This window comes from Alexandromys fortis, unplaced genomic scaffold (genome assembly GCF_014885135.2).
Source record: "Alexandromys fortis isolate MF-2015 unplaced genomic scaffold, M_Fortis_MF-2015_v1.1 scaffold_28, whole genome shotgun sequence".
In the NCBI taxonomy this organism is placed as follows: Eukaryota; Metazoa; Chordata; class Mammalia; order Rodentia; family Cricetidae; genus Alexandromys; species Alexandromys fortis.
In genome coordinates, this window is record NW_026067901.1 from 14,745,579 (window position 1) to 14,757,942 (window position 12,364).

Genomic DNA, 12,364 nt, shown 5'->3' on the forward strand with positions numbered 1-12,364 from the left:
CTATTCACACCCTTTCATAAGCCCTAGGTCTGTTTTAGCCTACATGGGGCTCAATACGAACACCAAAGTGTGAGGCTAGGGGCAAGCCACGGCGAATGGCGGGGACTCTGGCTTCACTGGCTTCTGAGAACTCCTGGAAGCGCCCTGCTATGGAGTCCCAGAGCTGAGCCACAGGGACATCTATGCAAGCACAGATGTTCTATGACTCTTGTGGCTGGACATTCCTGTGGGTGATGGGAGGTCAAGAGGTTGCCAGGAGCCCTGGAATGCTCTCTAGCAGGCCAAGCAGGGAGACATACCAGCCTGTGGGCTCTGCCCGCACATATCTCGGACAGCCAGTAAGGGGCTGAGCTGCCTGGCTCCAGAGGTATTCAGGAGCAGATGAGGTTTGTGATGAAGACTAAGAATTGTAAGCCAGTTATTTCTCCAGTCAATCACGGTATCATTTGAGGAGGTCTTAACTGTGGGGGGCTGGAGAGATGGCTCATCTGTTAAGAGCACTGGCTACTCTTCCAGAGGTCCTGAGTTCGATTCCCAGCAACCACATGGTGGCTCACAACCATCTGTAATGAGGTCTGGTGCCCTGCTCTGGCGTGCGGGCACACATCGAGGCAGAATGTTGTATACATAATAAATAAGTAAATCTTTAAAAAAATGGTTTAAAAAGAAACAATAACAATAAAAATCTTTACAGTCACGGCTGGCTGGTGCGGGATTCACAGCAATTCCCCTGCTTCAGTTTCCCAAGAGGTAGGATTATAGGCATGAGCCACCGATCTTTTTCATTTCTTTCTGTCTTAGAATTACAGGCTTTCACAACACAAACACTATATGTAGCTGTACATACTGGAACAAGTGAAATGTCTCTTAGGGTTGGGGGGTGTTTAGCTTCATGATCATCATACGGTGAGACCCTAACATGCTAACACACAGCCATGAAATACATCTCTCCCTCTCCATAAGCTCACCCATGGCACCCTCTGCCCAGGCCTGATTCCAGATATCCTGCAAGCATTTCCCCTGCTCTGGGCCAACCCCACAGTGCACAGAAAGCCTGGCAACCTCGGGCTGCCTCTTTATGGAGAAGTCGGAACATTCACTGTGCAGCTGGATTCTGAGAAAGGAAAAGGGAGGGGTGCCATGGTGGAACATGTCTCGGGGACATGAAATCAGACCCTCAGGCCCCTATGGTTTCTCACTGGGTAGTCTGTTTACAGATGTTTTTGTCCAGGGCAGAGGAAGACAGAACCCACAGAGGCCCCAGGCAAGCTCTCTGTCAATTACCTAATGAATCTTCCAGGCTGGCCAGCAGGGAAGTCTTTCCCAGCAGCTCAGAGCTAGGGGACTAATTTCCCCTGGCTGCTGTATCAACATTCAGCCTTTTGTTTAAATATTAAATGGGACCTGCTCTCCATTTGAGTGCCTGAGGAGAGGCCAAGGATGGATGAGCACTGTGGGCTCCATTCCTGGAAATCTGCTTGCTGTGTTTCCTGCAGACCTCTGCTTAGGGCCAGCTGGGCGCTAGGCATGCTGGGAATGCTGCTGTGAGGCTGGAGGACTGGGCTGGGCAAAGAGTCAAACACAACCTCTCCTGGGGCAGGGCAGTGGGTGGGGGTTGGGGGAGCAAGCATGTCTTCCTTAGGGTTTCTATCGCTGTGGTAGATGCCACAACCGAAAGCAGCTTGGGAAGGAAAGGGTTTATTCCATCTTTCAGCTTGTAGTCCAGTGTCCAGGGAAGTCAGGACAGGAACATAGAAGTAAGAACTGATGCTGATGCCTTGGATCTGTGCTGTTTACTGGCTTGCTCCCCATGACTTGCTCAGCCTGCTTTCTTATAGAACCTGGACCATCAGCCCAGGAGTAGCACTACCCATGTTGGTCTGGGCCTTCCTTCATCATTAGTTAAGAAAATGTAACCACAGGCTTGCTCACAGGTCAATCTGGTGGGGGCATTTTCTCAATCGAGGTTCTTTCTTCCAAAATGATGCTGGTTGGGGGCTGGAGAGATGGCTCAAAGGTTAAGAGTATTGCCTCCTCTTCCAAAGGTCCTGAGTTCAATTCCCAGCAACCACATGGTGGCTCACAACCATCTGTAATGGGAGCCGGGCGATGGTGGCTCACGCCTTTAATCCCAGCACTTGGGAGGCAGAGGCAGGCGGATCTCTGTGAGTTCGAGACCAGCCTGGTCTACAGAGCTAGTTCCAGGACAGGCTCCAAAGCCACAGAGAAACCCTGTCTCGAAAAACAAAACAAAATCTGTAGTGGGGTCTGGTGCCTTCTTCTGGCCTGCAGGCACACAGACAGACAGAATATTATATACATAATGAATAAATAAATATTTATGTTTATTTAAATAGATATTATGTGTCAGGTCAACATAGAACCAGCCAGCACAAAAACTTCCAGGAAAGTCTTATGTGGGAGGAAACCAGTAAGTGGGGACCAGAAGCCATTCCTAGTGCCCTTAATATAATAATATACCAACAAAACTCAGATTCAGGCCAGCTCAACCAGCTTGCAAGAAGAGAAGCATACACACATGCACACACACACACCCAGAGCAAGGATTGGTTACAGAAGCCTGAAAGCTGCTTCACGAGAAGCCCAGTGGTCTGCGGAAGGTCAAGTTCGCCTCCTGTTAGTCCAAGGCCAGAGGTGTCCCAACCCTCCCTGGGCTGTTTGTCATGAATCCAGCTGCTGCCACTTTCCAGTCAGCAGAACAGGCAGACGAGCATCCAAGGCAGATGTCTTCAAGGACATAATCCGGAAGTTGCATGACACACAGCGTCTCATCTCTTTGGACCACATCCAGAGAATAGGCAGAAGAGGAAGCAAGAGCCACAGGCTGAGTCGTCTAAGGACTGGTTCCCTGTCAGCTGCTCTTACTGACTGCTTCTGCCACCAGACTGAGTCTGACACCTGCGTGCCCGAGTCTGACACGGGGAAGACCCGTGACTGCTTGCTAGATGAACGAAGAGGTCCCAGAGTGTTGAAGGTCCCTGAAGGTGGCATTCCTGGGAAATGGAACCTCTCAGAGCTTGGCCTTGTGGGATGTCTTTAGGTCCCCGGGGGGGGGAGGGCATGCCCTCCAAGGGTACTGTGGGACCCAGTCCCTTCCCGTTTTGCTCACTGGCACATGGTAAACAGTGTGTGCCCTCCCTTGCCATCCAGCGCTCTACCGGATCTCTCCCACCTAGCCATGGATCGGAACATGCCGCAACAAAACAATTCTTTGCCAAGACCATCAAACCTCCTCTCTTTTGCAAACTGACTAGCTCAGTGCCTTTGTTACAGTCACCGAAAACAAGCAGCAGGGCTAGTCGGGAACCTTGCCAATTATCTTATCCCAAAGAAATTAATGCACGAAGCACAGTGCTACACCTTGTAAGCTCAGCACCTCCCTGTGAGGTAGTGGCCAGCCTCAGCAATGCATTAAGTTTGAGGCTAGCCAGGGCTGCATGAGACTCTATCCACCCCCCCCCAAAATCAGAAAGGGGGGAGAGAATTTAATGTCGGGCATACATAGTAAAAGAAGCATGACAAGCCGTTAGATGTGGCAGAACCGAAGAACAGGGAGGTGGCCTCTTCCAAGAAGCAGCTGCCACTCCTGAAGATGGGCATTGGCAGAGGAAGCAGGATCCTTGAGCCAGTGCTTAGAGCTACCAGGTGGGGACAATCTAAATGTCCATCAAGTGGTGAGAACTTGAGCCTATCTGGATGTCCACTTGACGGAAGCAGTAGAGCGTTATTTGGCATACACCTGGGGAGTTAACTAAGTCTGTGTGGACCAGGTGGGAAAGACCTGCCTTCAGTGCCTGAGGCTTCCAGTGAGGGTGAGATAGTCTCTTCCAGCAGGGTCAGGGTTGAGTCACACTCTTCCACCCCTGGACTCAAGCTGGCCCTGCAAACAGGAGGACACTCTCCAGTGTCCCCCTCTTCAGGCTTCCAGTTCCAGGCTGTGGTGATGCCATCAGTGTCCCTGGTTCTAAGCCTGGTCTCTGCAACAGGAACGGACATTTCTGTGCCACTGACAGGGTGTTTCCTTGTAGGGAACATGGAGGTCTTTATGCTCACAAATACGCACTAGGGAGGACCAGGAATGTTGAGCACACGGAGTTGTTCCTTCAAGGGGAGGAATGGAAAACCTATTTTCTGCCCAGAGGTTGGAGCCAATGTGCATACTAGCCTGGTGACCTTTATGCAGCCTGTGTGGCCAGTGCCGGCACAGGCCCTCCTCCAGACCTTTCTCGTAAACTTGTTTTTCTCAGGCAATCTTAGAACCCATCTTTATGGGCGGTGTCACACGGACTTTACAAAGAGTTTCAGTGCAATCACGTCTGATGTGTGTTTAGTTTACTTTTGTATCTCAAAGAGATTTTGGTGTGCTCTGTTGTGTACTCGGGATTGAGTTAATCATCGCAAGGACAGTTATCAAAAAATTATGCTGTGTTTACTTATGCCTAAAATAAACAACTCAGAGCCAGGCTCCCCAAGTTTCAACTCGCTGGCTACTGAGTTGTTCTGGACATCTTGCCTCCCATGGCTCCTTGCTCTGCTGTCCATTTACGTCACAGAGTAGAATTTCCTACTCCCTTACAAGATGGCTCACACTGATCCAGCAAATCTCCTGTGCCTTTAAGTCAGAATCGGCATGCTATATTGCACCCACAACTGGAGTCATAACTCCTGCTTCATCATCAGGCTGCCATTCTGGGTTTTGCCACAAAGACGATAGCCTATTAAACACCCACTCTGCCTTAGAAAACTCCCTCTGAAGCTGAGCGGTGGTGGCGCATGCCTTTAATCCCAGCACTAGGGAGGCAGAGGCAGGTGGATCTCTGTGAGTTTGAGGCCTGCCTGGTTTACAGAGCTAGTTCCAGGCTGCAAAGCTACAGCGAAACCCTGTCTCGAAAAACAAAAAGAGAGAGAGAGAGGGAGAGAGAGCGCAAGCTCCCTCCTAGTTTTGGGTGACATCTGCATGTTTGTACCTTGCTCCTGTGTTGCTGAGCTAAGCTAGGATTAGGGACAAAGGAGGGGGAAGTATCACCTTGACCCAAGAGGACGGTAGACTTCCCAGGTTCCATCACCCAAGGACAAAACCAAGTTCGTGGAACTCCTGGCTCTGGAGTCTTGTAGGAGGCAATGGGATGGTGACAGTGGAGGCTGAGAAGTAACAGACTGAAGTCTCCAAGCCCTCACAAGACTCAAAATCAAAGCGAGGCTCTGTGGGTAGAATGCTTGCCTAGCGTGCACGAAGTCCTGGGTTTGATCCCCAGCAGGGAATAAATCCAGTTTGCTGGTAAACCCCAAAGCTTGAGGAAAGTAAGCAGGGAAATCAGAAATTCAAGGTCATCCTCCACTCCAATCAAGCCATAAAGTGCGATTGAATTGTATATTTGACCGTCGCTGAGAAGGAGCTGGTGTGGTATCAAACATGTATGGTCCCAGCACTCAGGAGGCCAAGGCAGGAGGATCAATTCAAGTTTGCAGCCAGCCTGGATTACATAGCAAGTTCCAGGTCAGCCAGAGCTACGTAGTGAGACCTTGCCTTAAAAAATCAAAAACAAGGCAGGGCTGTGGCTGTAGTTCAGTTGGTAGAGTCCTGCCTGTCATGCACAGAGCCCTGTGTTCAATTCCCAGCGCCACATAAACTCGCTTGGTGTCGCACACCTGTAATCCTGGCACTTAGGAGGTGGAGGCAGGAGGATCAGGAGTCCGAGTTCATCCTTGACTAACTAGCAAGTCTGAGGCCAACCAAGGCTACACGAAAGCCTTTCTGGACACAAAAGTCACATCAGACACAGTGGCTCATTTTTTTTTTTAAAACTAGGTTTATTTATTTATTATGTGTATGAATGTCTTGCCTGTATGTGGTATGTATCACGAGTGTATCTTGAGTGTTTCTGGTGCCCGAAGATCAGAAGACGCATTATGCCCCCTTGAACTGAAGTTACAGTTGGTTCTGAGGCACCATGTATGTGCTTGGAAACAAACCCCGGTCCTCTGCAAGAGCAATCAGTGCTCTTAACCGCTAAGCCTTCTCTCCAGCCTCAAAGTGTTTTGTGTTTTTAATCCCAGCTCTTGGGATTAATCCAGATTTTGTTTTTTGGGTTTTTTTTTAGATTTATTTATTATGTATACAATATTCTGTCTGTATATGCCTGCAGGCCAGAAGAAGGCACCAGACCTCATTACAGATGGTTGTGAGCCACCATGTGGTTGCTGAGAATTGAACTCAGGACCTTTGGAAGAGTAGGCAATGCTCTTAACCGCTGAGCCATCTCTCCAGCCCCCAGATTTTGTTTTTAATCCTAGCACAGACAGGGGGATCCCTGAGTTCAAGACCAGCCTGGTCTATAGAGCAAATTCCAAGCCAGCCAAGGCCAAGTTCAACAACAACAGAACCGTGTGCTGTGAGGTCAGAGGAGCTGTGGTCCTCAGTGGCTGAACCTGAGAGTCACCTACAGATGCCTGTCAACATTGTGCTTATAAACAGAGATTCCTCCCTCCTCCCGGAGTTCCTCAACCTTTCTTGGTCAAAAGAAACTCGGGCCTGCTGTGAATCACTGTCTACTTAAAGGGCTGAACCAGCTCCTGTGCCTGGGGCCTATAGCAGGGGAATTAGGCTGACTAACTCAGTTTTTCTATTTTCCAGGTTTTTTTTATTTAAAATTATTTTTAGATCACATTTTATTTGTTTATTTCTCTGTGTATGTGTGTGGGCTCTAGGGAGTCAGTTCTCCCATATAGACTTCCTGGATTGTGGGAGGGCATGTCTGTATGTCTGTGTGTGTGTGTGCCTGTGACACATATGCACACATGCGTGGAGGACAGAGGTGAACGCTGCATGTTTTCCTGTCTCCTGTAATCATTCCCCACCTTTCCGTTAGCCTTTATTTTCATTTTGGGGGTGTTTTGCCAGCATGTATCTCTGTGTGTCGCATGTGTACGGTGCCTTCCGAGGCCAAAAATCATACCCCAAACCCTAGACTACAGTTGTAGGTGGTTGTGAGCCTCTGTGCTTGCCAGGAATTGAACCTAGGTCCTCAGGGAGACAGTCAGCACTCTTAACTGACAAGCCAACTCTCCAGCTCCACATCTTATTTTGTGAGATGGGATCTCTCACAGACCCTGGAGCTCACTGCTTGGCTAGGGTGACTGTGAGCCTCTGGGATTCAGCTGTTCCTACTTCCGGGCACCGGAATTGAGGAAGTGTGTCACTCCCAACAACAGACCCCTCCCACCCACCCCCGCTATGGGGTCTGAGGATCCTTCTGAGATCCTCATGCTTCTGCGAGAAGCACTTTACCAACCGAGCCTTTCCCCCAGGCTTCTTCCAGATTTGTCTAATCTGACTACGCAGTGATGTCTTCCACGAACCCTGGGACGGGATTGCCCATCCCAGAGAGGCCCACAGGTGCAGCTGTGCCCCGGGAAACAACAGCTGGGTACGCCCTGGACCCTATACCTGTGTCCTATAGTACTGCCCAACACCGGCCTGCTGCATTCCCGTGTGTGCCGGAGGCTCCAATCATCCCGCCCCTCCCCTCACCCCAGTTCTGCCTTGGTACAGCCCAAGCTTTTAGCTTCCCCCTTCTGTCCCCTTCCCCAGGGAACTCGCCAGCTGTCTGCCAGATTTCAGAGAAACCACATGAGCCTAAATATTTCTTCACTGGGAAATGCTATATCCTAGGCATGCTGGGAAGTCGGGCTTAAAGAAAAAAAAAAATCAGAGTCAATTAAAGAAAAGAAATGACTCATGTTTTGGTAAAAGGGAGCAAAAGGAACACTATTTCATACGCTCCTTTCTGGGCCTTGTCCAAGGGCAGTAAACTCTCCGGTCCCAGAGAGACTGCAAGAAAACCCTGGCTCCTACGGCAGCTAACTTTCCATTTGGACTTTTTTTTTTTCTTTTTTTCTATTTTGGTTTTAAATGTAGCTCAATCTCCAGATCAATCATGAAAGGTCGGGGCTGAGGTTAAGGGAAAACAGTTCATCTGAGGAAAGTGAGCGAAGACAGATGAGGTGGAGTCTCGCCCTGCCGCCTCCCGAACCACAGGATTTTAGGATGGGCAGGGAGTGTCCTAGGCTAGCTGCTGGAGCCCCAAGCCAGGCAGCCGCTTCCCAGTGCAGGCACACCTAGAAACAACCAAGGCTTTGTTCCTCTGAGGTACGAGATAGAAAATGGGGAGTGGGGCTCAATTAGTAATTCCCTCCAGATCACCCCAGGCTTCTAGGATCTTCCTGTCTCTGAACATTTAGCTCTAAAAAAAAAAAAATTAGTTTATGTGCACTGGTGTGCATGTATGTCTGTTTTTGTTTTTGTTTTTTTTTTGTTTGTTTGTTTGTTTTGTGTGTGAGTGTTTGCTGCAGCTCTGTGTGTGTGTGTGTGTGTGTGTGTGTGTGTGTGTGTGTGCCATGCACCCTCCTGATATTCCCTGGAGGCCAGAAGAGGGAGTCAGACCTCCTGGAACTGGACTGATTCTGAGCCACTATGCAGGTGCTGGGAACTGAACCCCGGTCCTCTAGAAAAACAGCAAATGCTCTTAACCACTGAGCCATCTCTCCTGCCCTGAGTTAATTAATTAACTAATTAATTTGAGGCAAGGTCTCACTATGTAGCCTTGGATGACCTCGGACTCACTATGTAGCTATGTAGACTGAGCTAGCCTCAAACTCACAGAGTGGCCTGCCTCTGCCACGTGAGTGCTGGGATTAAAGGCGTGCACGCCGCCAGGGCTGGCCACACTTCTGCCAATATTGACTGGGCCGTACTCCCCATAGTTGCAAGGGTAACTGGGAAAAATAGTTGTCAGGTATAAAAACAGGACCGAAGTAATAGCCTAGTGCGAGTGTGATACTGTAGAGACAGCTGATGGTTAAAACGCTTGTTGCTCTTGCAAAGGACCCAGATCCAACATGGTGGCTCACAGTCATCTGTAGCTCTAGGTCCATGGGATCTGACACCTTCTTCTGACCTCCACTGGTCACACGTTTGGTGGAAATACATAAAGACGGACAAAACACTCACGCTCAGAAAAGAAAGTAAATATTAGAAATCATTCTCGCCCAGCAGCGGTGGTGCACGCCTTAACTAGGGAGGCAGAGGCAGGTGGATATCTGAGTTCAAGGCCAGCCTGGTCTGTAGAGCGAGTTCCAGGACAGTCAGAGCTACACAGAGACATCCTGTCTCAGAAAAAAGGGCTTGGGGATGGATACTAAGGAGAAGTCAAGTCGTGTCTGTCACAAGAGCTTTCTGTCAGTTGCAGGCCAGGGTCTGGGGATGATTCGGCAGCTGCTGCACAAACATGAGGAATCAGCTTTGGCTACCTAACACCTATGTGAAGAAGCTAGCCATGGCTGCAAGAACCTGTAACCCCAGTGCTGAAGAGCTAGAGAAGGGATCCTTGGGACCTCCTGGGAGGACAGTATAGCCAAGCCCATGAACCCTAGCTTCAGTGAGAGATCTAAAACAGGAGGTAGAGGAGCAATTGAGAACATCTCAGGTCCACGCCTAGCCTCTACATACGCATACAGACGAGACATGCGAAACCACACACACATCAAAAAAAGGAAGTGAAGTCTGACCAGCTGTGGCATGACTTCCAAGAAAGCACTGATAAAACATGAATATTGTCACGCAGGGTACAGATGGGAGTGGTAGAGGTGGGAGCTGGGAGGCCTGCGGGCAGCCTATGCCCTCCTTCTGTTCGTGCAGCCTGACATGCTATTGTCAAACCACAGAAAGCCTCAATTCTAAAAACAGTAACATGTCTTAAGAGAAAGTCATGACATCAGTTATGAGACCAGGAGCCATCTCAGGAGATGATCTATGAGCTGACCAAGTAGCTGAATCTCATGGCAGTCAGAATGTTCTTCTAAAGTTAAAGTTCCCTGAGTCTGTGTAGGGCATGGTAGTGCACACCTTTAATCCCAGCACTCAGGCAGAGGCAGGCAGATCTCTGAGTTCGAGGCCAGCATGGTCTACAGAGCGTGTTCCAGGACAGCATTCACTTCCTTTGATCACTTTGTTTGTGCAGCACAAGTATATGTGTTTTTTTGAGCTGTGTAGAAGACAGGACTTTTGTTTGTGTGTGTATGCCACACGTGTGTGACCTCAGAGACCTGAGGCAGGTGTCCTATCTCCTGGAGCTGCAGTTACAGACAGTTGTGAACTGACCAAGTGGGTGTTGGGAACGGAACTCTGGTCCTCTACAAAAGCAGCAAACACTCTTTCTTTCTTTGGTTTTGTTTGTTTGTTTGCTTTTCAAGACAGGCTTTCAAGTTCCAAGCCCTAGCTGTCTCGGAACTGACTGTGTAGACCAGGCTGGCCTCTGACTTGGAGATCCGCCTGCTTCTGCCTCCCAAGTGCTGGGATTAAAGGCGTGCGACACCGCCACCCAACTGAAATTGATTTTTTTCTTTAATTATTGTTTTTGGGTGTTGAAGAAAACAAAACTTGGGTTCTGTAACAGGTTAGCTGAACAAGATCACTTGATCTAACTACCTATTGAGGACTAGGCCAATCTACCCCAGGGTTATGGTGATGGCCAAGTGTCTGTCACCTGACATTGTGGACGGCAGCCTCCTCAGCAGTTTGTGAGTCACCCATACCCACAGCTGAGAGAGAGGACGTGTCTGCCACACAGAGAGCAATACTCAGGTATGGACTGAACCCCGGCACTAGGAGGCTGGTGTTACAGCATCAGATGATTGATGGGTCCTGGCTCACACACGTGCTGAGATTGGCTCGTTTGTATAACTCCAACAGTCTGCAGGTGCTATACCCTTTGCATGGAACTGAAGGGATTGGACCTATTTTATTTGATAAGATGGCTATTTGGCTGGAATAAGACGTATGTTGACACATTAAAAAGTCTGGCTACCTTTGAACTGCCTGTGATAGGAAACAAAAGGAGTCTGATGAACCAAGGAAGGGATAGTTCAGTTGCTTGGATTTCAGGTAAGATGAGGAGGTTAGAGCTGGGCAGGGTGGTGCACACTTGCAATCCCAGCACTCCAGAGGCGGTTAGCAGCAGGGATTAAAAAGGTTAGCATTGAAACAAAGTTGTATAACAGCCAGGCATAGTGCACTCTGGTAATGCTGGCTCTCAGGCAGTGAAAGAACACTCCGCTGGCCTGAAAAAAAGTGTGTGTGAGTGGGGGGGGGGGCGGCTGGTGAGGTGGGTCAGAGGTTAAGAGCACTGCCTGCTCTTCCAGAGTTTTTGAGTTCAATTCCCAGCAACCACATGGTGGCTCACAACCATCTGTAATGAGGTCTGGTGCCCTCTTCTGGCCTACAGGCATACATGCAGGAGGAACATTGTATACATAATAAATAAATCAATCTTTTTTAAAAAGGCAGTACGCATGGTCCACATGGGCTTGGGTTTTGTTTAGCAATGAGGCTGAGTGCTATTGCAACAAAATTAACTTCTTCTTCCACCTCCCTTCCCCCTCGCCACATGCTAGGTTCATCCGGTTGTACCATGGTCCTGCCCGCTGGCGAGTTTCTTCTTTCTTTTTGTTTTTCTCCCGTTTTGGCAAGTTCTTTATCTGCAAACAGAATCTGAAAAGTTTCACTAAGCAGAGCCAGTGGCCCGAGCAGCAGGCTGGGTATCCAGGAGCAGGTACACTTTACAAGGGACTTTTTTTTTTTTTTTTCCCGAGATAGGGTTTCTCTGTGGTTTTGGAGCCTGTCCTGGAACTAGCTCTTGTAGACCAGGCTGGTCTCGAACTCAGAGATCCGCCTGCCTCTGCCTCCCAAGTGCTGGGATTAAAGGCGTGCGCCACCACCACCTGGCTTACAAGGGACTTTTTAATGCTTCTGTTTTTGTAGCTCAGGATGGCTTCAAACTCACTGTATAACCGAGGAAGTCTTTGAACTCCTTATCCTCCGGCCTTCCCACCTTCCCTGAGCGCTAGGGTTTCCAGCGGGCATCAAACCCAGAGCTTTATGAACGCTAGGTAAGCACTCTACCAACTGACCCACGTGCCCACCAGCCCTACTGTTAACCTTTGTATCCCAAGATCCCTCCTCTATGGCTTCAGTCAAAGTCTGATAAAAATATCCAAAGGCAGACCATTGAGGTGGCTCGGCAGTTAAAGGGCCAGTAGATCCCTGCTGGCCTGAGTTTTATCCACAGGGCCCATATCAAGGCAGAAGGAGAGAAATGACTCAAAGCCGCTGTCCTCTGATTCCGTGCATGCATAATCGCAGGGCTGCACTCCACAGGGCGTCAGTGACGTTACAGGGGAGGGTCCCCTCCTCTTGCGGCCCCCTTCTCAGGATGCCAGCTCTCCTCACTCACCTTCTTGCAGGGCTGCTTAACTGCACCTTCGTGTTTATGCCCCATACCTACCG